This window comes from Mirounga angustirostris, unplaced genomic scaffold (assembly GCF_029215605.1).
Source record: "Mirounga angustirostris isolate CCGP_5_RB_7025 unplaced genomic scaffold, mMirAng1.0.hap1 SCAF_4, whole genome shotgun sequence".
NCBI lineage: Eukaryota > Metazoa > Chordata > Mammalia > Carnivora > Phocidae > Mirounga > Mirounga angustirostris.
This window is the reverse complement of record NW_026991712.1, coordinates 47679124-47706936: the sequence shown is the minus strand read 5'-3', so window position 1 is coordinate 47706936 and position 27813 is coordinate 47679124. Positions and strand designations below refer to the sequence as shown.

At 36.2% G+C, this 27813-nt stretch overlaps 1 protein-coding gene across 1 annotated transcript in view; it reads left to right on the top strand.

The window, feature by feature from the left end:
- CNBD1 (cyclic nucleotide binding domain containing 1) overlaps window positions 1-27813 on the top strand; it is a 357731-nt gene that overhangs the window by 54450 nt on the left and 275468 nt on the right. The gene's annotated exons all lie outside the window — the stretch shown is intronic.

Sequence of the window (27813 nt, the reverse complement as noted above, 5' to 3'; positions counted from 1 at the left end):
TACTGAAGACTGTTTCTAGATGAATGCAGTCTTCATCAATTCCATCTTCATGGCATACATATCATGGATATATTGATAATATATCCAACTGTGGCACATTTTAATTTTAAGTTGCAAGCAAAATAGATGTTATTTTCTGATTGTGTTAAATCAAAATTATGTTTAAGATTTCATCAGCTTATGGTTACTTGTCAGCGCTTCACAGCATTTAAACTGTTTTCCCCATCACAGAGGCTTTAAAATGAACTTACCTCATATTCTTTTTAACTTCTTGGAAGACATTGTACTATGATTGGGACACAACTGCCTGAAGGAAAAGGAGAAGAAGGAGAAAGGAGGGATTAAATTTAGGTGGAGGCTGGTTTCCAGAGATGATATTGGATTTGTGAGTAAAATTAAAGTTGAAATGAGACCTTGGGAAACTATGATAATAGAATAAGGATTGACAACACACACACACACAAACACACACAAAATGAAGAGAAAGTGTCAAGACTAGAATTGTGCCCAAAATAAAGACCAGTAGCATGGAATGAGAAAATAAAAATCTGGCATTTATGTTTGGAGAAGTCTATTCTATAACACTCTTCTTCAAAATTGTCATTGCAGAGGCACCTGGGTGGCTCAGATGGTTAAGCGGCTGACTCTTGATTTCAGCTCAGGTTTTGATCTCATGGTCCTGAGTTCATGCCCAGCATGGAGCCTACTTGAAAAAAAAATTATCATTGCAAATTTGGCAAAATATGGTGAGAGCTTCCAGGAGATTTGGGAATAGTCAGATTTCTGATACTTTTACTTACAACAACATCAATGAAATAAACACAGCAAATACTAGTCCCTTTATAAGAAAGTAGGTGTGAGGGAATTGTAGAGAAGGAAATTATAACCACCTGCCATATAGGGGTATAATTAAACTGGTAAGCTGCAGAAATAGAAAATTCAACGAGAATGTGTTCAGTGATTATGTTAAAAATATACTTTGATAGAAAATCACTAAAGCACCGAAAGTTATTGGAGCTATAGCCACTTTCATTCCATTAAACCATAATGTTGACAAAAATTGCGTTGGATTAAATTTTTTAAGGTCTGGAAACCTGTGAATTACTCACTGTTGGTTTCAGATTGTGCTGGGCTGCAGGGTTTTCAATGGGGCTAATCTTTGTCTTTCTGAAAAATAACAAAGTGGCACTTCCCAGATAACAAAGGTTCTTAATCTAAGATGCAGGAGGAGCTCAAGTAGCTATGGTTCTCTGGCAAGGTGTTAAAATACTAAGAAGTAAATGTAGGTTGAAGTTAGGATGGAAACTACAAATGGATAAAAACCCAATACCGTGTTAGCAATAGACTGAAGCAGGAGCCATGGTAGAAGGCTCTCCAAACACAGGGTAGAATAGACAAAGAATCTACTGCTGCATCCTTATGTGGACCTCCATGGAGTCCATCTAACAACCAATCTCCAAATACCCTAGACGATAGATGTTGGGAGAGCGGCAATTTCCAGAACCCACTCCCTCACTCACGTGTGAGAGAATGGGTGGGTAGGTGGAAGAGATCCTGAAGTTCGCCAAGCTCCCACTTTCAGTGGCTCAGAATTGGACAAGTATGACTTCAAAATGAAGGTAGCAGGTCTTGACAGCTGCCCATGGGTGGGGCTGTGTCACTCACTGAGTTACAAGGGCAGAGTATATGAGAAGGGAACTCATTTTTATGTTTAATATTCACACAAGGCTTTAATTTCTATACATAAAATTCTGATTCATCCTCATATCAATGCTCTGAAGTGGATATGATAAGCTAGTCAGTAAAAGAGCAGTGAATGTGCTAAGTCCACAATCTATATTTGTTCTTCTACAGACATGGCTTTTATCTTCTTGTCTCCTTGGTACACTATTGTATTCGTTTTCCATTACTGTGTAACAAATTATCATAAACGTGGTGGCTTAAAACAACATCCATTTATCATCTCTCTGGGCAAGGGATAGTTGGGTCCTCTGCTCAGGTCTCACAAGGTTTCAATCAAGGTGTTCGTGGAGCTACATTCCTTTCTGGGGCATGAGGTCCTCTTCCAAGCTCGTAAATGTTGGCAGAATTTAGCTCCTTGTAGTTGTAGGGCTGAGGTCCCTTCTTTCTTCCTGACTCTCAGGTAGGGCCCATTTCAGCTCCTAAAGGCCTGCAGATCGTTGCAGAATCACCATCTCTCAGACCTTCCCACAACATGGAAGCTTAAATATTCAAAGCCAGCAAGGGAGATTCTGTCTCTCCTATTCTGCTAAGATGAAGTTTTATATAACCTAATCAAGGACGTGTATATCCTATCACCTTTGTCATATTATACGGGTTAGAAATGAATGTTGGTTTTGCCCCCATCCCCAAAAACTCTGGTAGAGGGGATGGGTGGAGTGCCCTTAGGGTATGTTAGCCATATTTAGTAACATCGTAAGTCTCTGTGACTCAATCACATTTGCAGTGGGGCTGTATGCTTTATGTACTCAGACAAAGTAGTTCAACTAAAATCTGTTTATTGATGAATAAGTTGTCACCCCTGTAGCCCTCTTTATCTCTAATTGAACTGTGATCAGATTGATGCGCTGCCTTAGTGTTGTGATTTAACACATTTTCCCTAAAAGTAACTACCTTATGCTTTCTAAAATTCTTCACTTTGTTATCCTGACTGAAATTTTAACAAATAAATTTTGAGTAACAGTAGCCTCTTTTTAAAGAAATGCAAATATGCATGGCAAGATTAAAAAGCTGTTGCTTAGAGGTACCTGGGTGGCTCTGTTGGTTGAGCATCTGACTGTTGATTTTGGCTGGGGTCATGATCTTGGGGGCGTGGGATCAAGCCTCGCACTGGGCTCTGTGCTCTGAGTGTGGAGCCTGCTTGAGGATTCTCTCTCTCCCCCTCTCTCTCTCTGCCCCTCTTCAATAGCCCCCCCCCACACACTCATGCTCACACTCTCTCTCTCTCTCAAAAAAAGAAGCTATTGCTTATTGATAACTTGGTGAGATTTGGCTTAGTCGTATTGATTACTTAACTTCTATTTTAATTCAGCAACTTTGAGTAAACAGTGCTAGGTGGGAGGAGTGATAAATGATTTTGAAACATTAAACATTAGAAATGGCATTTCTGGGAGATGTCTTCAGAGAGGTGGGGTTTGATAACTAAAGGATGCTGTGTAATTGGGAAGTATGTGTGGAGAACAAACTGAGAGGGAAAGATGAGAGATAGAAAAAAGAGTTGGGAAACTTTCTGTTAAATTTTTTATTTTGGATTGTAACCAACAGGAACTGATTCTGGTTAATTAAAACAAACAAACAAACAAACAAACAAACAGGGTAGGGGGTAGAAAGGAAACCTATGGAAGAATATTGGATAGCTGCCCAAATACAAGAACTACTAGATACTGGAGATGATATGAACTAGAGCACCTCTGGATGTCCCCTCAAGATACAACACTGGACTCGGGGCACCTGGGTGGCTCAGTTAAGTGTCTACCTTCGGTTCAGGTCATGATCCCCGAGTCCTGGGATCGAGCCCTGCATTGGGCTCCCTGCTCAGTGGGGAGTCTTGCTTGTTCCTTTCCCTCTGCCCCTCCCCCAGCTTGCGTGCACTTGTGCTTTCTCTCTCTCACAAATAAATAAAATCTTTTTAAAAATATACAACACTGGACTCCATTGGCTATAAATATTTTTGATTGGGAGTTTTTAGGCTCACACTTTAGTTTCAGGGATAAGGAGTCAGATTGTTGTAGTTTGTTTTTGTACCCACCCCTTGGATAAATGCTGAGGGACAGTACACTTTTATTGATAGTTTTACTGAGTTTACATTCAATTGGTAAGGGATAGCATTTCAAAAGAGAAAGTATTTTAGAAGGAAGGGGAAATGGATCATGAATAAACAACATCAAAGCTTATGAATTAAAACATGACTTAGAATTTTAATTTATAATTTTACTGACTTAATATTTTGCATCCATTAATTAATGAATTCAACATATACTTTTGAACTCCTGTATATGTTTCAGGCAATGTTCTTGGTATTGGGACTTTAGTGGTGGACACACAATATCTTTGCCCTCATGGGAGCTTATATTCTAGTGTAAGAGAGAGAGATAATAAATACATAGGTATTGGGGTGCCTGGTGGCTTAGTCATTAAGCATCTGCCTTCGGCTAGGGTCCTGGGGTCCTGGGATCGAGCCCCGCATCGGGTTCCCTGTTCAGCAGGAATCCTGCTTCTCTGTCTCCCACTCCCCCCTGCTTGTGTTCCTGCTCTCTTTCTCTCAAATAAATAAATAAAATCTTAAAAAAAAATAAAAAAATAAACACATATGTATTACATCAGTTAGTGATAAATGCTAGGAAGGAAAAACTCTATGCAGAATGAGGGGATAGGGTATGATGAAAATGATCAGAAAAGTCTTCTCTAAAAGGTGACATTAATCAGATAATTTCATGAAATCAGAGAGCTAGCCAATCAAGTATCTTAGAGAAATGCATTACGGCAATGCAAGAGCCCAGGATGGCAGCATGTTTTGTAAATTGAAAAAGAAAAATTTAGCAAGGAGGCCAGTGCTATGAAAATGCATGAGTGAGGGGACAAGGTGGAAATGAGGCTTTCGAGGTAGCCAGGAACCAGATCATCACCTAGAGTCCTGTAGGCCCTGGTAGGTTTTTAATCTTGCTGTGACTGGCAAAATGGGAGTGACATGTTATGATTTAAATAGTATAGGTCATGTGTGGAGAGATGACTGTGGGTGCAGGAGATTTAGGGTGACCTCAGGAGGCTATGTGGAATTGGTCTCGGTGAGAGATGACTGTAGCCTGACTTCTGTGTTAGGGAGTTCAGTCTGACATATAGAACTTGATTTTATTTATTTTTTTAAGACATGAGCAGTTTTCAATTGATAGTCCTGGAAGCATATCATATTCTTTGCTCAACTTGACCACTAACAGCCAGTATCCTGGACAAATGATCTAACACTCTCACTTGTTTGTATTTGATTACACTGCCTATAACAGTGACCAGCTTTTAAAATGCAATTATGGATTGCTTTGGTAAAAATAATTGGTTTCTTTATAAGTGACTAATTTCTTTTTTTTTTTTTAAAGATTTTATTTATTTATTTGAGACAGAGAGAATGAGAGAGAATACATGAGAGGGGATAGGGTCAGAGGGCAAAGCAGACTCCCTGCCGAGCAGGGAGCCCGATGCGGGACTCAGTTCAGGGACTCCAGGATCATGACCTGAGCCGAAGGCAGTCGCTTAACCAACTGAGCCACCCAGGCGCCCCTATAAGTGACTAATTTCTGAAAAGAAAAGTGACATGCATGTATATTTCTGAGGGTCGTGGAAAGGGTAGGAGAAGAAACAAACTTATAAATGAGCTGTGAAAAACAGTTTAAGATCCTTTGAGAAAACTTGGCCCAGTTGTGTTTTCTCCTACTTTCTCCAATTAAAGATATTTCCTTTGAGGGAATGAGGCATCAGAAGATCATTATGTTTCAGTGGAGCAGTGATGCAAAGCTCTTCTCAGGAATGACTCAGAGGAATTGCTCCCTAGAAGGACATGAGGATTTTTGCTTTTTAGATTTAGGCTGCTTAAAATCCAAATGCAATATGGTTCTTACACTGTTGTCTTCCAGTGAAATGGCATATAAGATGAGGAATTGTAATCTCAAACTATATTTTAAGGCTGTATGCTGATGAGAGAAAAATACTTTGTGGGGTTAATTCTGTTAAAAATACAGAGTTTGGATAAAAACTGACTGATGAGGGAGGGGGACTTGCCTCTAGAAAAGAAAATCTTTATTTGAAGCTAAAAGGGAACATAGGTTAATAAAGAATGGTGTGAATATTACAAGTAATTTAAATTTTTGACAGAAAACAGTGATCATTTATGATATAAGATTGGAACTAAATGCACACCTGAAACTAATATAACACTTATGTTAACTATACTGGAATTAAAATTAAATTAACTTAAAAAAAATAAATAAAACTCATAGGATCCAACTCATAGGATCATTGTTGTGAAACCTAAATGAAGTTAAAAATGTAAAGCCCGGTGCATATTACTTAGTCTGTCATACATGGTACACACTGTACAAGTCAATCTTCCCTTTGCCAAAGGATCTTACATTTATTGATACGTTTTCATACAAAAGATTTTACTATGTTCTTGCTATATTTGAGTATAAAAGGATTCTTAATGTCTTAGAATAACAATGTATCCCATTTTTTTATTTCTTCAAGAAAGGATGCAAATTTCCCTTACAGTTTATTAATAAATAATGCCTCTTAATTATTTATTATATTTACATTAGTTTACAAAGTTGCCAGTAATATTTTCATACTGAAGTTTCAGAAACTAGTATTTGGTCACAAATTAACTAGTATTTTAAAAATGATATTTTTATGCTGTTCTATTATTTGGAAATAAGCAAATATCTTCTATTACAATGTTTCTTGCAAAATTTTTTTTTTCACTGTGCAGATGTCTTAGTTCATTTGGGTTGCTCTAACAAAAATACCATAGACTGGTGGCTGAACAGAAATTTATTTCTTACAATTCTGGAGGCTGAAAAATCTAAGATCCAGGCAGATTCTGTGTCTGGTGAGGACCCTCTTCTTGGTTCATAGATGGCTCTCTTGCGGTGTCCTCACATGAAGGAAGGGGTGAGAGTTCTTTGGAGTCTCTTTCTAAGGGCACTAAATTAGGTATTCTGAGACTCAATTCCAATGTGTGGAGTTGTGGGGGTTCACACACCAACCAGCAAGGTGTTCAAGAATTCAGCTCAATTCTGACACTCTCTGGACAGAGCATCAGTTTCCACAGATTAGGATTCACTCCTACAAGACTGTGTCTCCCCATCCCCTGATGCTTGTGACAAAGTCCAAGCAGTTACCTGCCCTTCTAACCAACTGGCTAGAAATCACAGATTTCTATAACTCCCTTTTTTGGGTTTGATTAATTTGGTAGAATGGCTCACGGAACTCAGAGAAATATTTTACTTACCTGATCACTTATGAAAAGATATAACAGGAACAGCCAGATAAAAGAGGTGCGTAGGACAAGATGTATGGGAAGGGGCATGAAGCTTTTATGCCCTCTCAGGGTGGGCCACCATTCTTCCCAAATCTCTTGTTCACCAACTTGGAAGCTCTCCAAACCCTGTCCTTTTTGGTTTTACGGGAGGTTTCATTACAAAGTCATGATTGGTTAAATCATTGGCCATTGGTGATTGATTTGATATCCAGGCCCTCTCCCTCCCTGGAGGTGGGAAGGGTTGGGAGTTTGGGGGAGGGGGTGTGTGGACTGAAAGTTCCAACCTTTTAAAACCAACCTTGGTTCTTTTGTTAACCAGCTCTCATCCTCAGGTTGGGTCCAAAAGTCACCTCATTAATAACCAGAGACACCTTTGTCAATCTTAACACTAAGGAAATTCCAAGGGTTTTGGGAGCTGTGAGCCAGGAACTATGGATGAAGACTAGATATATACTCAGATGACCAAATTTATATTTCTTATAAATGACAATATCACAGACACTAATCCCATTTCATAAGTGCTCCACTCTCATTACCTAATCATCTCCCAAAGGCCCTACCTCCTAACACTGTAACATTGAGGTTTAGAATTTTAGCATATGAATTTTGGGATGACACAAACATTATGTCTATAATAAGTTGTATATTATTTCAACATAGATGTGAATGTTAAAGCTGTGACTTCTTGAGTGACTATTTCATTTTGCATTTCAAGTTAGAATCTTTTTTTTCCACGGAAATATTTTATTAAGTATTTGGTATAAGTACATATTATATTAGATTTATAAATGTAATAGAAAGCAGAGATTGTGCACTGAGAGATCAGAATGAAATGACTCTAATGGGTTTTTTTGTTATGCGTTGTATTATAGATATAATAAGACAATGGAATATAATGTCTTTAAAATATTTCTTGTAACAGTTGTTTTCTGAAATTATCACAAAAATGCAAGTTTTTGTTAGAAATATTATTTATGGCCTTACAAAGGACATTACTTGCCTTCCTAATGTAATTACTTATTCACAAAGTCATCTTGAAAGTTCTAACTTTATCAAGCAAGATGTCTTAGTTTTCTATGTATAAAATTGTGCATTATATGTACGGGAAGAATGCTTTTGTACTCTCGGATTTGTTATCTACTGGCATAAAGAACTGTTTTGGAGAGACTTAGGAAATCAAGTCTAGGCCCAAGTAGTACTATATCTAGAAACTCTTAGAAAGATTTGGTTGTTTCTAGTAGAGTGTAGGTCTGCATGGTCACTGTTGTCTAAATGTCAAATCTTAGGTCTAATTGCAGAGAGGTAATAAACTATTTGGTGGTCTTTAAAAGCTTGAAACATGATTCCTTATTTGTCTCTCCTTCTGTTTCATCCAATAAACACTTATTCTTGCAAAACAGCAGTTTAATTGGTTTCCTATTCAAGGTTGACATGATAAACGTGTGGCTTGCACATACCTTGATTTGGCTAAAGAGAGTGTGATAATATTCTGTAATGTGTTTGCAACATTCATTTATGGTTCTCAGTGGATTTGAGACTCTACTGCCTATCTCATAGTCTGCATGGAGTTTAGTTTCAAAATGAGCCACTACATTGGGTTTGCTGTACAGCAAGTTACTCCATCAGCGTATGGTTCGGTGCTCTTTCTTCTGCATTAGATCCTGTCAACAAACCTGACCTGAAAACTATATTGGCAAAAATTTTTCTTTGAAGCATTTATTTTCTATGTGTTTAGTAATAATTATTGTGCCTAAAAATTTTCACACATTACTTCTCTACTGTTTGCTTTTTGATGTTACAAATTTAATAATTTTAGACTTCGTTCCTATTTGTTTTTAAATTTTTTTGCATTTAGTATTCTTATTTGAAAGCAATAGAACCTGATTCTTCAGCTAAGAGGAAGTGTTAAATTTCTGGTTATTTATGATGATTTCCTTGAAATGGAATTACTAGTGTGTAAAAGAGTACAGATAATGTTAAGTATTCTTGATATTTTTAGCCACATTTATTTTTGGAAAAAGTGAACTAATTGATATTGCCCCTAGCAGTGAACATTCGCTTTAAAAAAAAAATTCAATTTCATAGAACAATGACAAAAGATATCACATAATTATTTTAATTTGTGTTTCTTCGCTTCCTTCTTGAGCTGAATTTTTCTTCATTTGTTTATTGGCTATTTGTATTTATTTGTGTTGGTGTGAGCAATCTGATCATAGCCTTTACCCATCTTTTCTATTGTGCTTTAATTATGTATTGTTGATATAAAGAGCTTTATATGTATTATAGATATAATATGGACATAGTACCATTTATGGAATGGAGAATAAATACTTCAAAAAAGGATTTTGTCCAACATATATACTTCCCCAATATATATTTGCAGGTCATGCTAGATTTTGACAAATGTCAAATATAGATATGTAGCATATCTTATTAACAGTTTTATTTAAGCATAATTTACATAAAATAGAATGCATATTTTAAATTATACTATTTGATATGTCTTGGCACATGTATACATCTATGAAACCATCACTACAATCAAGATAATGAACATATATCCATCATTCCCAAGAGTTTCCTTGTGCACTTTATATTCCTTTTTTCTTCCCCAACCTTATATCCCAGCCCCTGTCCTCAAGCAACCACTTAACTGCTTTCTGTCACTATAGATTAGTTTACGTTTCCTAGAATTTTTTATAAATGGAATCATAGAGTACATACTATTTTTTAGTTTGGCTCTTTCACTTAGCACAGATATTTGGAGATTCATCCATGTTGTTTTGTTTATCAGTAGTTCATTCTTTTTTTTTTTTTGTCCTGAAATAGTAATGTGCTATATGAATACACCACAGTTTATCTATTCATCTATTTATGGACATTTGGGTTGTTTTAGGCTATTACACAAAGCTGCCGTAAACATTCATGTACAAGTCTTAGTATAGGTGTTTGCCTTCACTTCTCTTAAGTAAACACCTAGAAGTAGAGCATCTTGATCACGTAGTTAGTGTATGTTAAACTTTTTGAGAATTTGCCAAACTGTTTTCCAAAATTCTTGCACCACTAGACATTCTCACCATCAGTTTATGAGAGTTCCAGTTTCTCTACATTCTTGCCAGATCTTGCCAAACATTTCCTAGGTACAGCATCAAAAGCATGATTCATAAAAGAAAACTTAGTAAATTAGAGTTTATCACAATTTAAGTATTTCTGCTTTTTGAAACACTCTAAGAGAATGAAAATATTTCCAAAGCATGTATCTAATAAAGGACTTTCCACAAAATATAAAGAAACCTCAATATTTGTGCAGTTGTTTTCCTATTCTTAAAATGTGCAAAATATTTGCACAAATATTCCACCAAAGAATATATGACAAGTAAGTACATGAAAATATTAACATCATTATCATTAGAGAAGTGCAAATTAAAATCATGATATATCACTACATACCTATTAGAATGGCTAAAATGTTAAAGAACGGCCTCTGTATAAGTTTAAGATATATAGCATAATGACTTGACCTACATGTATTGTGCAATGATTACCACAATAAGTTTAGCTTATATCTGTCATCTCAAATAGATACAAAAAATGATTTTTTCTTTGTTTTGGGAAGTTTTAGGATCTACTATCTTAGCAACTTTCAAATGATTGTATTTTCTAACCAAGTATTGTAAGTATATGTGAAAGCTATTTCATTAAATTTAAATATATTTGTGACTGAGCTCATATTAATTTCAGTATATATTTTTTTTAAGATTTTATTTATTTATTTGACAGAGAGAGATACAGCGAGAGAGGGAATACAAGCAGGGGGAGAGGGAGAGGGAGAAGCAGACTCCCCGCTGATCAGGGAGCCCGATGTGGGGCTCGATCCCAGGACCCTGGGATCAGGACCCGAGCTGAAGGCAGACGCTTAGCTGACTGAGCCACCCAGGTGCCCCTAATTTCAGTATATTTCAAAATGACTTTCTTTTAATTATTTTTAAGCCCACGATACTCTCCAGGAATAATGATCGTTTATCTGCTTTCAAAGAGATATATTTCATTTTCATTTATTATTTTAATGCATTAAAAATAATATTACACTAGTATTAAATAAGTAATTGTGGGAACAGTGAACAGCTTTTTCATGTATTTTGTTTTAATAGTATGCCTCTAGTGATTTACTATACCATGTGATATTGGCTCTTGGTTGAAGGAAGAAAACATATTTTAGAGTAGAAGCATTCTTGTCAAAATGTATTGAGTTGGAAACCTGGCTTGCAACTTGCTAGATATGGGATCATAAATAATTTGTCTAACCTGAGTTTCTTTATTTTTAAAAAAGGTGGTAAATATATCTAGTTCCCAGGATTTTTAAGAAGCTTAAAGAGATAGTGCTCATGAAGTGCATAAATTATAATGTTTTGCACATAGTAGGTGAGATACACACATATGCATATGCACACACACACATCTTCTCCACACTGCTCTATGTGCCAGCAAGATGATCTTTATAAACTCTGAGCTACTCTTCCTGGACATCTTTTCTGGTTGTATTTAGTACAATGGGAGACACTAGAAGATAACAACGGATGGAAACAGACTGAGGACTGTTATTCCTTTGAGTCCTTCTTCCCAAATAGACAAGATTGGCTGTGTCCTTCTACCAAATGCTGTAGTACCCCCCTTCTACAACTACAGCCCTTTCAGCATATCAAGGATCCCTCCTTTCCCAAGTACCGTTGGTCGATGGTAGTAACTTCCTGCTGTACCTGTCCCCAGTTCCAGCTACTGGTCCTTCAGTCCCTTGTAGACTTCCCTCAACCCTGTCTATATTTCTGTAAATAATCTCTTCATTAAAATCCTCTTAATGATCTCTTCTGAGTATGTAATCTCCTTCCTGTTGATGCAATATATACATTGTTTTATGTAATTACACATAACATTTCCAAACTCCCCAGAGTACTATACCAGAATCTTACTATTTGGCCCCTTTCTACTCTATATTGTGCTATAAGCCCCATTTATGCCTGATCATCTGTAGTTTTCTGACTGGGCTACTGTTTCATGTGCTTATGCTAATGCTTTCCCCTCTACTTTGAACCCATTCACTTTTCAACTTATTCTGTGAAGCCTTTTTACACCAGGTAAAAGTCTACAATTATTTGTTTGAGCCTCTATGGGCAGACATCTATATAAACTCTTGTCTTAGTACCAGAATAGTTTATTTGCATGGCCAAATGTTAAACTTTTGTTATTAAACTATAATCTCCCTAAAGGGTGGAGACTTGTCTCCTCATCATTATTTATTCCATGTGTAGCATATAGTTCTTAGCATACAGTAGGTACTGAGGTAATTTTTACAGAATAAGTGAACCAGGTTTATTATTAGGAGTTAATTCATATAATCTATGTTAGACTTGAAATGTTGTGGAGAAGATTGTAAGCTACCGTGATTCAGAAGTTACGTTTCCTCACAGTGAGTGAGCTCTCTGGTCCAAGTTGATAGCCTCTCTGGGATGCAGTGACTGGGGTGGGATTGGAGTGTGTTTTATGCCATACTCGCTGTACACATTTCTTCATTTCCTTAGTAGTGGAGTGAAAATAGGTCTTATGTGTTTTCACTGCCCTGACATGTTTTTCTTTTTGAGTTGACGCTTTGTTTTATAATACTAGGTGAAATTCCATAGAGTTTAAATAGACAGGGATTAACTCTTCTCCTGATAGAATTGAGGCAGATGGTAGGAGTTTTGAGGAAACTTTAATTATTCACTTTTTTAAAAAAAGATTGTATTTATTTATTTGAGAGAGACACAGCGAGAGAGGAAACACAAGCAGGGGGAGTGGGAGAGGGAGAAGCAGGCTTCCTGCTGAGCAAGGAGCCTGATGCAGCCCCCATCCCAGGACCCTGGGATCATGACCTGAGCCGAAGGCAGATGCTTAACGACTGAGCCACCCAGGTGCCCCGTTCACTTTTTTTAAAAAGCAGTAATCTGCTAATTTCTGGTAGTACTTGATACCATGGAATTTTTTTTTTCTCCATAGGCCACTTAGAACACAGTAGGGCATTAATAAACATTGCACAAATAAGGATTCATTGCACAAATAAGGATTCAGTATTCTGTTTTTGTTTTGTTTTGTTTTCTTTGTTTTGTTTTTAAAGTGGAAAGTGTACTCCAAATAATTATTAAGAGGGAAGGAAATGTTTTGTCTCATAACTCTAAACATTCAAAGGTATAATTGGACTGTTTTATAAAAGAGAAAATAGTAGTGGGATCAAAACACATATGAAACAGTACTCAATCTCAGTAGTCATTAGGGAAATATAAATTAAAATTATAATGAAATACCAGTAAATGCCCACCAGATTGAAAAATTTAGAAGTGGGACAATACAAAATTTTGGCCAGGATGTGGACTTCTTATATACTGATTTTGAGAGTATAAATCAATACAATCACCTTGCAATACATTTAGTGTTACCTGATATAGTTAAACATTCACATAATTATAATCTACTCCTATGCATAGACTATAGAGCAACTATTGCCCGTGTAGGTACCAAGAAGCATATCTAAGATTATTTGCAATAGCATTTTTTTACTGAAATGTTGTAAACCTTCTAAGTGTCCAGTAGCAGTAGAATGGATATAAATGGTGGCCTATCCACATAATGGAACACTATATTATAGTGAATGAATGGACATTCATTACCACTAATCTAATTTACAGGAAGCCAATCTCCAAATTGACCTTCATGTGTCAGTGACATTTATGTTTCAGTGTGGGTGGATGAGCTTCCTCTTGAGGAAACAATAAACAAGAAAGTCTTTTATTTCCTAAAAACATAAATAAGACATGAGATAATCTAGACAGTGTATTTGAAACAATGTGTCTAATTCAAAGTTAAAAGTGCCCAGTGGCTTATATTGGAAATTTGATTTATAAAATATAGATTTAGTATTCCTAGTAAGTAAGCGCATCTCTTTGTTTCCATTTCACAGTGTAGACACAATAATCCCTGTAACCCATCCTAGTTTTTGTTTGTAAATGGCATGCTTTTTATTTTAGCAACGTATATTCTGATTTTAGCCCTCTATGTAGCAAATAAATATTCTTTTGTAGAAAAAAGTGCAATCTCTACCACAGCCTAGGTATATTTAGAAGTTGAGTATATACAGTGAACATTCTAAGTAATGAATCACATAATGTAATTTTCATCTTTTTTTCATTTACAGAAATGTTAAGATTCGTCTTCAAACCAATTCAAATTTAGAATCTATCAATGATTTATTAATTCACAAAATCAAATAAAAAATCAGGTCACATTTTCCCTTTGTAGTCTCCTTTGTCTTTATCATTAATCACTGAAGAACAAGTGTATTTCTTTTCTTGTGTATTTGTAATACGGGAAATATATTTTTCCTTAGTTTAAATAAGAAAATGTCAGAATGGAAACTATAATAAATAACACTGAGAAACTAATTTTAAATGATTACTCTCCTAGAAATATTTCTTAATAAATAGATATTTCAGATAAATTAGCTCTTCAGTGTAGAAAAGACTTTTTTTTTTTTTTTTTTTAATTGGAAGTAACCTGTCTCCATATAGGAGGTCCCATGGGGTGTGTGCTTTTAAGGCCATTGTCTATGCTAGGTGTGTTCTCAGAGCCTCAGCTTGGACCACCTACTATCTGCTTCTCAGGTTAACTGCCATTTTTTATAGGGTAACAAGGTAATAACAATGTGGTGACATGCTAGATTCTTCCAGTGTTGTTGAAAAATGTAACAATTTATGGTGCCTGACAGAAAAAGCTTTTTGATTGAATTACTCTACTTATAATAAACAGTTGTGCTTCCATAAACACATATTATTCAATTTTTGTTATTTTAAGTGATTTTGATACTTATAAGCTCTAAAAGGTAGATTTATCAACAGCTTTCAAGTATTTGCCTTTATTTTCTCCTATGATTACCTTTTTTGGGTTGTTTTCACACTTGAGACTAGAATTTGTAACATTGGAAATGTATCACTTTAAAGAATGAGGCAAATCAAACAATGTATCAAGAAGAATTACTTCCGGGATGGTATGGTGAGTAGTTTCCTGACCCCCAAGTTGCTTGGGGCTGGCTCTCAGCTGTCGTCTCTGAGCAAGTGAGCTATCCAGCCCAAGCTTATGCCCTGTCTCTGGCATGCAATGATGGGGCAGTGTTGGAGAGTGTTTTATGTCCTGTTTACTTTGTACATTTCTCTACTTCCTTAGTGAATGTCTAACTCACTGCCCAACATTTGTATCTCAGTGTGGGTTTATTTTCCGATTTTCAACACATTTTGAAAAAGTATAAAAAGTTCATTAATTTAGATACAACACCTAAGACATGATCCAAGAAAGAAACTTCTGCTTTGAGAAAAACAATAAAACTGGACAGCTGCATGCAAAAGAATGAAACTGGACCACTTCCTTAGACCATACACAAAAATAAAATGGATTAAAGACCTAAATGTGAGACTTGAAACCATAAAACTAGAAGAAAACATTGGCCTTAGCAACATTTTTCTAGATACATCTTCTGAGGCAAGGGAAACAAAAGCAAAAATGAATTATTAGGACTACACCAAAATAAAAAGCTTTTAAAAAGCAAAGGAAATGATCAACAAAATGAAAAGGCAATGTGCTGAATAGGAGAAGATATTTGCAAATGATATATCCGATAAGGGGTTAATACGTAAAATATATAAGGAGCTTACACAATTCAACACTAAAATGATTAAAAAATGGGCAAAGGATTTGAATATATATTTTTCCAAAGAAGACACGTAATTAACCAATAGACACATGAAAAGATGCTCAACATCACCAATAATCAGGGAAATGCAAATCAAAACCATAATGAGATATCACTTTTTATCTGTCAGAATGGCTAGAATCGAAAAGATAAGAAATAACAAGTGTTGGGGGGGGATGTGGAGGAAAAGAATCATTGTGCACTGTTAGTAGGAATATAAATTGGTGCGGTCACTGTGGAAAATAGTATGAAAGTTCCTCAAAAAATTGAAAATAGAAGTAGCATATGATCCAGTAATCTCACTACTGGGCATATACCTAAAGAAAACAAAAACACTAATTCAAGAAGATATATGCATCCCTGTGCTTATTGCAGCATTATTTACAATAGCCAAGATACAGAAGCAACCCAAGTGTTCATTGACAGATGAATGGATGAAGATGTGGCATACATAACAATAGAATATTATTCAGCCATAAATATGAATGAAATCCTGCCATTTGCAACAACATGGATAGACCCAGAGGGTATTATACTAAGTGAAATAATTCAGACAAAGACAAATACCATATTATTTCATTTATGTGTGGAATCTTAAAAACAAAACAAAGAAGCAAACAAACACAAAAAAACACACTCTTAAATACAGAGAACAAACTGGTAATTGCCAGAAAAGAGGGGAGCAGGGGGCATGGATGAATTAGGTGAAAGGGATTAGAGGTACAAACTTCCATTTATAAAATAAATAAGCCATGGAAATGAAAAGTACAACATTGGGAAAATTGTCAATAATATTGTAATAACATTGCATAGTGACATGGTGACTGTGCTTATTGTTGTGAGCACTTAGTAATGTATTGTTGAATTAATATATTGTAGAGCTGAAACTAATATAACAATATGTTAATTATGCTTCAGTTAAAAAAAAAGACTTCTCTGAGAAAGATAATATCAAGATAATGAGAAGACAAGTCATAGGCTAGGAGAAAATATTTGCAAAAGACACATCTGATGAAGGACTATAAGATAAAATATACAAAGAACTTTAAAGTTCAACAATAAGAAAACAAAAAAATAGATTTTTAAAATAGGCCAAAGACCTTGACACCTCACCAAAGAAGATATACGTATTGCAAATAATCATATGGAAAGATGGCTCCACATCATATGCCATCAGAGAAATGCAAATTAAAACAACAATGAGATGTCACTACACACCTAATAGAGTGGCCAAAATCCAGAACACTGACAACACCAAATGTTGGTGAGGATGTGGAATAACAGAAAATCTCATTCATTGCTGCTGGGAGTGCAAAATGGTAAAGCCACTTTGAGTGGTTTTAAGAAACCACAGTTGGGTGGTTTCTTAGAAAACTCCAACAAACTTTTACCATACAATTCAGCAATTGTGCTTCTTGGCATTTACCCAGAGGAGTTGAAAACTTATGTCTACACAAAACCCCACACAGGGATGATTGTAGCAACTTTATTCATCATTGTCAAAACTTAGAGGCAACAAAGATGTCTCTCACTGGGTGAATGAATAAATTATAGTACATCCAGACAATGGAATATTATTCAGTCCTAAAATGAAATGAGCTATCAAGCCATAAAAAGACATGGAGAAAACTTAAATGTACATTACTAAGTAAAAAAATCCAACCTGAAAGCCTACATACTATATGATTCCAACCATACAAAATTCTGGAAAATACAAAAGCAAGGAGACCGTGAAAAGATCAGTCATTGCCAAGGGTTGGGTAGTGGGGAGGGGTTAACAGATGGAGCATAGAGGATTTTTAGGGCTGTGAAAATACTCTGTATGATACTATAATGATGAATACATGTCATGATGTATTTGTCCAAACTCAGAACGTATACCAAGAGTGAACTCTAATATATGGAATGGATTTTGGGTGATTATGATGTGTCAATATAGGTTCATTAATTTTAATAATTTACCACTGTGGTGGGGGATGTCGATAATGTATAGAAGCAGAGGTAATATGGAAAATCTCTGTACTTTCCAGTTAATTTTGCTGTGAACCTAAAACTGCTCTAAAAAAATTAAGTCTCTAAAAAAAAGTTAATCAGGTGAATACACAGTTAACATACTACAGTAAACTAAAATTAATTTTAGTAAACTAAAAGTTTATTTTAGAGATAAAATTTATTTTAATAGCTTTGTATATACGTCATATGTATTATGGAATTATTAAGAGCCTAAAGGGATTGCTTAATTTTTTGGTTATACTTCACTGTGTTTTATGGAGCAAATTATTTGCTCTAGTGTTATTAAGGGATTTGAAAAGATCTCAGGATATAGCTAATAATAAAAGTTGACATTTATTGAGCTTTACATTTGCTATTGCTTTTGATATTCACAACAATCGAATTAGGTGGGAGTTTTTATTTCCCCCCATTTTAACAGATGAAGAAACTGGGATTTGGATCTAGGACTTGGTATGGGGACTTAGATTTGGAACTCAGATTCAGAATAGTGTGACAGCAAAGCCTCTGTTGTCAACTACTGCAGTATATGTGCTTGAATATTAGTGATCTGCAGAACTTTTATACACGTAAACTATTTTCTCCTGTAGAGGTAGGGGACAGTCACTGACTCCTGATTGCCTCTCCGCAGGTCTGGTATGATGGGGCTTGTGTGAGCAAATGGAGACAGCATGTGTGTTTTAATATGGCCTTTACTGTAATACCATCAAGGTCCCCAAGGAGTCACAGCTAGGAGGGTTTATAGTTAATCTCCCAGCTTATTTAACCTCCTGACTGAGAAGTTTCCCCTCAGACCCAGCGGCATCTATTCTCTAAGTAGGTCCTAATTTTTCTTGGTGGGGAAGTTGTGATTGCAACTCCTCCACCACAAGCAGCTTCTACAATTGAGAGCAGCTCAGGAGCAAAAGCGGATAATAGAGTTTAATGTTCCTTTTCCTAAAGTGCTGAGAGTGAGCCCAGAGTGGATTCAAGATTCCTTTCCTACACATTCACATTACAACACAAAGGCAAATATATTCCATAAATACTGAGTAGATACAGTTGATCATTGTTATCTGTGATAATTATGGTCTATAGTCGCTGCCAGTACTGACCATTACTCATAGGGGAATACAGAGTTAGGTCCTTGTACTTGTGAGCCTGTAGTCACATTTTCCTCAACTGATCAATACATATCCTTGTTTTACATGGGATCCTTTTAGAGACATCTACTTACTATATATTGTTGAACTTGTGGCTATCAGCACTATAATTTATGCCTGAATGAAGCTTATCTAACACATGTATTTTCTCTATAAGACATATCACAGCCCTCTTATGCTTAGGAACACCAGATGGCACTTCAGCATTATGTCTGGGGGCCATTTCACACCATGAAATCACCAAGCAAAAGCGCAAAAAATGTGGAGAACATGGCACTAAGTAAACCCTGAGAAGGACACTTTCTTATAAATGTGGAAGTTGAAGAAAAGCAGTATATTGTCTTGTTCAACTTCAACTGGGGTCATGTGTGTTGGGAGACTCAGGCTTTTGCCTTTCCATGTCTCTATGCATCACTGTGAAACCACCACAAATAAATTTTAGTGAGTAGATGAATTGAAAAATACAGAACTCATAAATAATGAGAGTCAACTGTATATTACTGATACCATGCTTAATTTTGTAATTACTGTATTTTAAACCCTCTGAATGAATTGCAAGTGTATATTTTTGGAGCTGCTTAATACTGAAACATATCAGCCAGTGTGGGACTTTTCCAACCAGTTGTTATAACCTTTCACCTATACCTAGGCAGATTTCTATTTGCAAATGAGTCTTGCTTTGTCCTGGATCCTCAAAGCTTCCCACAATCTTTCCCTGTGTAACTGTTTTTGATTGGAGTATGATTTGATGAATCTGTAAAATGGAAAACGACTTTCCCATCCCATTCCTGACCTTTATGCTCACTATCTGTGGAGACTGCCGTCATTTTTAATCACAAGAGCTACCTTCTTTCAATAACAAAATGTCCCTGTCATTGAAATAATCAACTCTCTGAGCTTCATTTCCAATTAAAGTCTGCTTTTGGAAGAGTGAGGGGTGGGAGAGGTGGCACATTCTAGGCTCCTTTTTGCATTTATTGACTACCTCTTTTTTTTTTTTAAGATTTTATTTTTAATCTCTATGCCCAGTGTGGGGCTTGAACTCATGACCCAGAGATCAAGAGTCACCGACTGAGGCAGCCAGGTGCCCATGTTGACTACCTCTTTTGCCTTTTCTCTCTCACCCCAAAGCTAAAGATTCGGGGTCCAGGGGAAGGGGGGATTAGGAGGAAATGCAGTCTTGGGTGACTAGGATTCTACTGATCTGGACTTGACTTCTGGTTTGGCAACTTCTCTGTGCTGGTAATTTCCTTTTGGAGCTTTTGAGAGTTTGTCAGATATTTTCCTACTGGGAATTTCCATTTGCAGTTACAATTATGTGAGCAATGGTTCTATTAACTATCTGTTGTTGCTTTCAAACTTCAGTCAAACTTCTTGACGCTCTACCTGAGGTAGAGCTCTTAACTCCTGTCTGATTCCCTTCTAAGTGTCTTCTCACTGTATGGAAAGAAAATCATATGTTCTTTTTTTTAAAAGTTTTAATTTTAATTCCAGTAGAGTTAACGTATGGTGTTATAGTACTTTCAGGTATACAATATAGTGATTCAATACTTCCATATATCACCTGGTGCTCATCACAACAATGTACTTTTTTAACCTATTTAACCCATCCCCCCACCCTCCTCCCCTCTGGTAACCATCAGTTTATTCTCCATAGTTGAATCTGTCACTTGTTTTTTCTCTTTCTCTCTTTCCGCCCCCCCCCTTCTTTACTCATTTGTCTTGTTTCTTAAATTCCACATATGAGTGAGATCATATGGTATTTGTCTTCCTCTGACTGACTTATTAAACTTAGTGTAATACTCTTTAGCTCCATTCATGTTGCTGCAAATGGCAAGATTTCATTCTTTTTTTATGGCCGAATAATATTCCATTGTATGTCTATACCACATTTTCTTTATCTATTCACCAATTGATGGACACTTGGGCTGCTTCCATATCTTGGTTATTTTTAAATAATGCTGCTATAAACATAGGGGTGCATGTACCCCTTTGAATTCTTTTTGTGTTTTTGTATTCTTTGGGTAAATACCCAGTAATGTGATTGCTGGATTATAGGGTAGTTCTATTTTTAACTTTTTGAGGAACCTCCATACTGTTTTTAGAGTGGTTGCACCAGAAGAATCATGTGTTCTTTATTTCAAAGCACAGCTTACTCTGCAAAGTGATTTGGTCTCTTTGCCTTTGCCCTGCCCCAGGTTGAGAGCCTAACCTCTTGCTTTTAGGTTTCTTAAACAGATATCAGAGACCAAACCCTTATTTCCTCAAACTTCAAAGGACACATATAAAACTCTCATTTGATCTTTTGAAGTCCTTTTCACTTTGCTTGAGCTGAAAGTGGATATTTTCTCCCCTTACCTATGGTGGGGAGAAAGGAGTAAATACTCCAGTGATGTTCTTCAAAGCATCTTTTTCATTCTGTTATTGATTATACATGGACATTAGCCCTCAGTTTGAGAACCACAGCACAGTTACTTAACATGTTCTATCTGTGAATTGTACTACATTGCTTTGCAAAGTGGCACCTATTATTTTGTTAGCTGTAGGCTGAATTTTATCTTTTTTTCCCTCACTTTTGTGTACTAGGAAAAGCTCATGGGTGCTGTAAGTTCTTTATTTTTTATTTTATAAGGGAGATAGTATAGCTAATGTGTGGTCTTTGAAGCAAGACAGTCTAGATTCAAGTGAGTCTAGATTCAAGTGGGACTTTGAGCAATTTTATAATCTCATTATATATTAGTTTTCTCATGTGCAAAGTTGGGTGAATAATAGGACCTTCCTCATAATGTTGTTGTGAAGATAAATTAACACTTGAAAACATTTAGAACAGGTTTGTCACATAGTAGACACCCAAGAAATAGTAGTTATGCTCAAGTATATTTTACAATTGCTTTTATATTTGAATAGCATCTTGGCTGATATAATAATCTTAGATCTCACTTTCATTTTTTAGAACTTTTTAACATTGTTCCATCATCTTATGGCATTTAATGTTTCTCTGTAGAAATTTAATGTTGCCCTATTTATTTTTCTCTTTTGTGGGTAATTTGTTCTTCCTGCCTATATTCTAGAATAATTCTTTATCTTTGAAATTCTTTATTATAACTAGGGTAGGTCTCAATATTGGACATTTTATTTATTTATTTTTAAAGATTTTATTTATTTATTTGACAGAGTGAGAGAGCACAAGCAGGGGGAGTGACAGAGGGAGAGGGAGAAGCAGGCTCCCTGTTGAGCAGGGTGCTCGATTTGGGGCTCAATCCTAGGACCCTGGGATTATGACCTGAACCGAAGGCAGATGCTTAACCAACTGAGCCACCCAGGTGCCCCAATATTGGACATTTTAAAATCAAATTTTCCTATAATCTGCATGTATTAGGGTTCTCTAGAGAAAGGCCATCGACAGGATCTATAGAAAGAGAAAGGAATTGGCTTATGCAATTATGGAGGTTGAGGAGTCCCATGATCTGTGTTTACAAGCTGAAGAACTAAAAAAGCCACTGGTGTAATTCAGTGTCGGTCTGATGGCCAGAGAAACAGGAGCGTCCAGAGCAGATCAATGTCCCAGTTCAAGCAGTCATTTGGGAAGGGGGGGGTTCCTCATCCCTCTGCCTTTTGCTTTATTCAGGCCTTGAACAGATTGAATGATGCCCACCCAAACTGGGGAACGCAGTCAACTGAATCCGTAGATTCAAGTGTTAATTTCATCTAGAGACACTCACAGACATACCCAGAAAGAATATTTAATCTGGGTACCCTGTGGTTAGTCCAGATGACACATCGAATGAACTATCACACTGCTATTCTTTTTTTTTTTTTTAAAGATTTTATTTATTTGACAGAGAGAGAGACAGCGAGAGAGGGAACACAAGCAGGGGGAGTGGGAGAGGGAGAAGCAGGCTTCCTGTCGAGCAGGGAGCCCGATGCGGGGCTCGATTCCGGGACCCTGGAATCATGACCTGAGCCGAAGGCAGACGCTTAACGACTGAGCCACCCAGGTGCCCCATGGAGCCTGTATGATTTTTTTTGTTCTTTTCATACTGTACCTAAGGCCAGTTGTTCTTTCCAATGAGCTAAAGTTTAAGACTGGTTATTTTATTTTATTTATATACACTTTTTCTATAGACTGGGAACATATAGATATAGGGATAAGCTCAGCTTAGGGTATGTTCAGTTTTTGTTTTTGTTAGAATACTTTTTTAAAAAACTTAGAATCTGTTTTACATTCTGGGATTTTTTGAATGTCTGTTAACTGCAATTCAGTTTATTTAGTTGGGGAGATATTTCCCATTCCCATTGTGGGGTATATCAAGGTTCCCCCTCTTGACCTACCACTCCAGGTTTTACTTTAATGACTATCAATGAAACCTTCAGTTCTTTAAGAAGTCACCTCCACATTTCATTCTGTCTAACTATTCTTTTTTTTTTTTTAAGATTTTATTTATTTATTTATGAGAGAGAGGGAGAGAGAGAGAGAGGAGGGGAGGGGAGGGGGAGAGGGAGAGAATTTCCAGCAGACTCCGCACTGAGTTGGAACCCCATGAGGGGCTCCATCACACAACCCTGAGACCACTACCTGAGCTGAAACCAGGAGGTGGATGCTCAAATGACTGAGCCACCCAGGTGACCCATGTTTTAACTGTTATTCTAAGTGATCATTTATAAATGTCCTTTGTAAGAAGTAAAAGAAGACATCCTCTCAGTTTGTTTATCCCAGTATTTGGGGTAATAGTAGAATTCTCCAAATTTTGTCATTTGCTGATATGGGTTATGGAAAGTAGAGTCAGAAGTAAGAGTCTCCAGGGGCATCTGGGTGGCTCAGTCAGTTCAGCATCTGATTCTGGCTCCAGTCCTGATCTCAGGGTCATGGGGTCAAGCCCTGCATCGGCCTCTGCACTCAGGGCAGAGTCTGCTGGTAATTGTCTCTCTCTCTCCCCGCCTCTGCCTCTCCCCCTGCTCGGGCTCTCTATCTCTCTTTATTTAAAAAAAAAAAGAAGTAAGAGCCTCTAATATGTGTCATTGCACTTCATTCTGCTGCAGAGATTTCATTTAATTTGATGGAATTCACATATAAATTATTTAGTACTCTTTTTATTTCTCATACCTTACATCTAATCCAATAAGAAATCCTGCTGAAATGAGCTTCAAAATAAAGTATGTCTAGAATTCAATCCAATCACTTTCCTCTAACTCTGCTGACACAGAACTTGTTAGAGCCACCATCATCTCTCTCCTGGTTCATTGTCATAGCCTCCCAACTGATCTTGGCTTCTATTCTTCATCTTCTAAAGTCTAGTCTTAACTACTGTAGCCAAAATTGTCCCTTAAAAATAGTAATCAGATCATGTTTTTCCTCTGCTGCAAATTCTGGGTGGTAAAAGCCAGAGTCCTTTCAATATCCCACAAAGTGGTACATGATTTTTCCTCCCCCCATCACTTCAAACCCCATCTCTTAGTAATAATTACACTATTCATTCTATTCCAGTCACATGGTCCCCTTGCTGTTTCTTAAAATGCCAAATCTGTTCTCCTCTTTGCATTGATTCTTACCTGTCCTGAAACCCCTTCTGTCAGATGTCCTCATGCTAACTCCTCATTCAAGCCTTTGCTTAAATGTCACCTTTTCAGTAAAGCCTGTCCTGGTTACCTAATTTAAACTTACAACCTATTCTCACTCTGCTTTCTTCATCTTCCTTATCCTGATGTATTTTTTTCTTTTTCCATATAACTTTTTACCATTTAACATGCTATGCAATTGGTTTAATTATGCTTATTGTTTGTCTATCTCCTCTCTCTAAAATGTAAGTTCCATGAACACAAGCATCTGTGCCTATCTTGTTTGTTATTGTATTCCAAGTGCCTAGAAATGTGCTCAGCAGGTATTATGTGTGCAGGAAAATATTTATTGACTATTTTGAAGGGTTAATCATCTCTTTCTTAGGATAGATGATAAGAAAGTGAGATTCAGACACCTTTTTCCTTTGAAGCAATTACTAGTTCATGCTCATGCAACTTGGCTGAGGGCACAACTCTCTCCTTTTCTGATCTTCATTCTGGATGGAGTCCTGCTTTGTTGAAATGTTTGAAAAGAAAAGAGATATTTAACATCAGAGATCAGAAAGACAATGCAAAAAATATCTCATTACTTAATATTATCTTGTGCAGAAATACAAGGATATGTTGAAAAACATTTCATGATCGTTCCATGTTCTGTGATTCTTGCTATTTTAAAATATTTGTCTCACAACTTTTAAAAGTAAATAATTAATTGATTAAAAAGGAGTGTGGAACACCTGGCTGGCTCAGTCAGTAGAGCATACAACTCTTAATCTTGGGGTCATGCGTTCAAGCCCCACGTTGGGCATAGAGTTTACTTTAAAAAAAAAAAAAAGGAGGGAGTGATTATTTATTTTGCAATATCTTAAAATACCTAAATTATTAGAATATGAGATTACCTATTATTTTATCATAGTAATGATAAAAAAAGAGGCAGTGTAGTGTGATAAGAGCAATTTAGGAGTTGGGAAGATCCTAGTACAAATTGTCATTCTGCTTCTACTTAATTATTATGTGTAACCTTGGGCAAATTAAATGTTGAATTTTTGTGGTCTTTATTTGCCTAGTAGGAGATAATAAAACATCAATTAAAAGAAAAACAAATCATTTTACCTGGAAAAGAGAAATCTTTTTATTAAAAAAAAAAATAGAAGGAGTTTAATTTAGGGCATTGGTAACCTAGGTCCTAGATGAAATGAAAAGTAAAACGAGGAAAAGCTAAGCAACCCAGAAATTATGCCAACAGGGAGGACAAAAGGAAAAAGAGGAAATAGCCTATAAGCTAAGGTCACCCAATTTAAGTGATACCAGTGGGCTGAATCAGAGGGACCTGAAGTCAAATAGGAGACCAACAGTTGTAGGAGATGGTGCTTAAGTTAGAAGGTGGGGGGAAATACTCTGGTTTCTCTCTTCTGTGTGTCTTCTAGTCTCCTGTCAGTGTCTTTCAAAGGCCAAACTTAGCTGGAAGCCAGTAGACAAAAGACTAGAAGAAGGGCAGGGAATGAATCCACTAACAGGTATACCAAGAATTGGCAAAAAATACTTGAAAATTAAATGTGATATACTATATACATAATCTATTGTGCTTTGCACGGAGTAAATTTTCAGTAAACTATCAGTGTAATGATGCATGAAGTAATGCATTTTCTTTTCTTTTGTGTTTGGATGGGTCAACTTTAAACATTGGATAACAAAAATATAACTTATTTATAAAATTTCTCATTATAAACATTTTGTATTATTCATTATTGATACTCTTGGACTTATTTTTTCCTGGTCAATTCTATTTTTGCAAATTGATTTTTCTCAAAAATGAAATTCCTAACTCATAAAGCACAAGGATCTAAGTGTTCATTTTGTTACACATATATTTATATTAATGATCACATCTTTGCCCTATTTAAGAACCTCTGATAATTACTTACTGTCTTCAGCATAAAGTCCAGTTTCTTTGGCTGGAAATCAAAGTTCTTCTCAATATAGCTACACCTACCTTACCAATCATTTTCAGCCTACACCAGACTTCTCACTTTTCTCTGATCACAGCTTTTTTTCCACGCATTTATGCCTTTTTTCATCCTGTTCACCAAAGGAAAATGCAACTCTTCTCCCCTTGGCCAATTCATCTCCTTCTCCTTCTACCAACCCAAACTTCAGTGCTTCCATCAAAAGAAAGCCTCTTCAGCTTCCAAGTCAGATGCCAGGGCAGGAGATATGTTGTTTAAAGCAATAGACTGAACAGGCAATTGTAGAGCCCCAAGACCAAAGGGGGTCCCAGCAATTAGAAAGTAGGCAGGACTCAACAAGAGACTAAGAAGGAATAAAAAAAGAAATAGGAGGAAAGCAGTGTGGTATGATGGAAGCCAAGTGAAGAAAATGTTTCAATGAGAAGAGAGTAATCTTTGGTGCCAAGAATCTGCTGGGAGGGTAGTGAGATGAAGATAGACAATTGATCATTGGATTTAACAACATAGAGGTCATTGCAACCTTCATGGTTGTGTTTTCAGTGGTGTAATGAAAAAAGCCTGATTGGCTTGGCTTTTTTGTTGAATGGGTGAAGTATTAGGTAAATGAAGAAATGATGTCTGAGAGAGGGTTTCACGATTGGTCAGGAACCAAAATAGAATAATTATTTTGAACTCTTAGAGGCACTTAAAATTTTCCAAATAGAAACAAGGATGCCACCTTGTGGTGCAAAACTTTCTTAAGTGAAGGTAATTCAGAGTAAGATTAATGAGGCAGTTGCGTTAGTCTAGAAAGGGTTCTATATGAGTCCTATAGTGTATCAAATATATTTGAAGACTCAATATTGAGAACTCATCTATGCATTACAGCAACATATGTGCAGGATAGATATGCTCTCTATTAGATATTTCTGGCATAAAAATACCAGATGTAACAATGAAGGTGAAAAGGAACCTAAAAACTAAGAACATACCAGTGTTAATTCAAGCAACATGATGAATTGTGTTACACGATATTAAACAAATCTGCTCTTTGTAATATATACTACCTTCAAGAAAGACTTTTGAAATTCAACCTACTCATTATTGAATTTTGATACATTAAAATAAAACTAAAGTTTTTTTTTTAAATGGGTGGTTATAAAATAATATGTTTCATTTGCACAGGCATCACAAAATTGTCTTAGAAAATCCCAACCTAAGACAGATTTGAAATAGAATAGTTTGCTGTTCGATTTAATTCATTTAATGTTACAATGTTTGTTGAAGTATTTTACAAGATATTAAAAAAATAAGACCTGAAAGTGTAAACTCCTAGGAGAA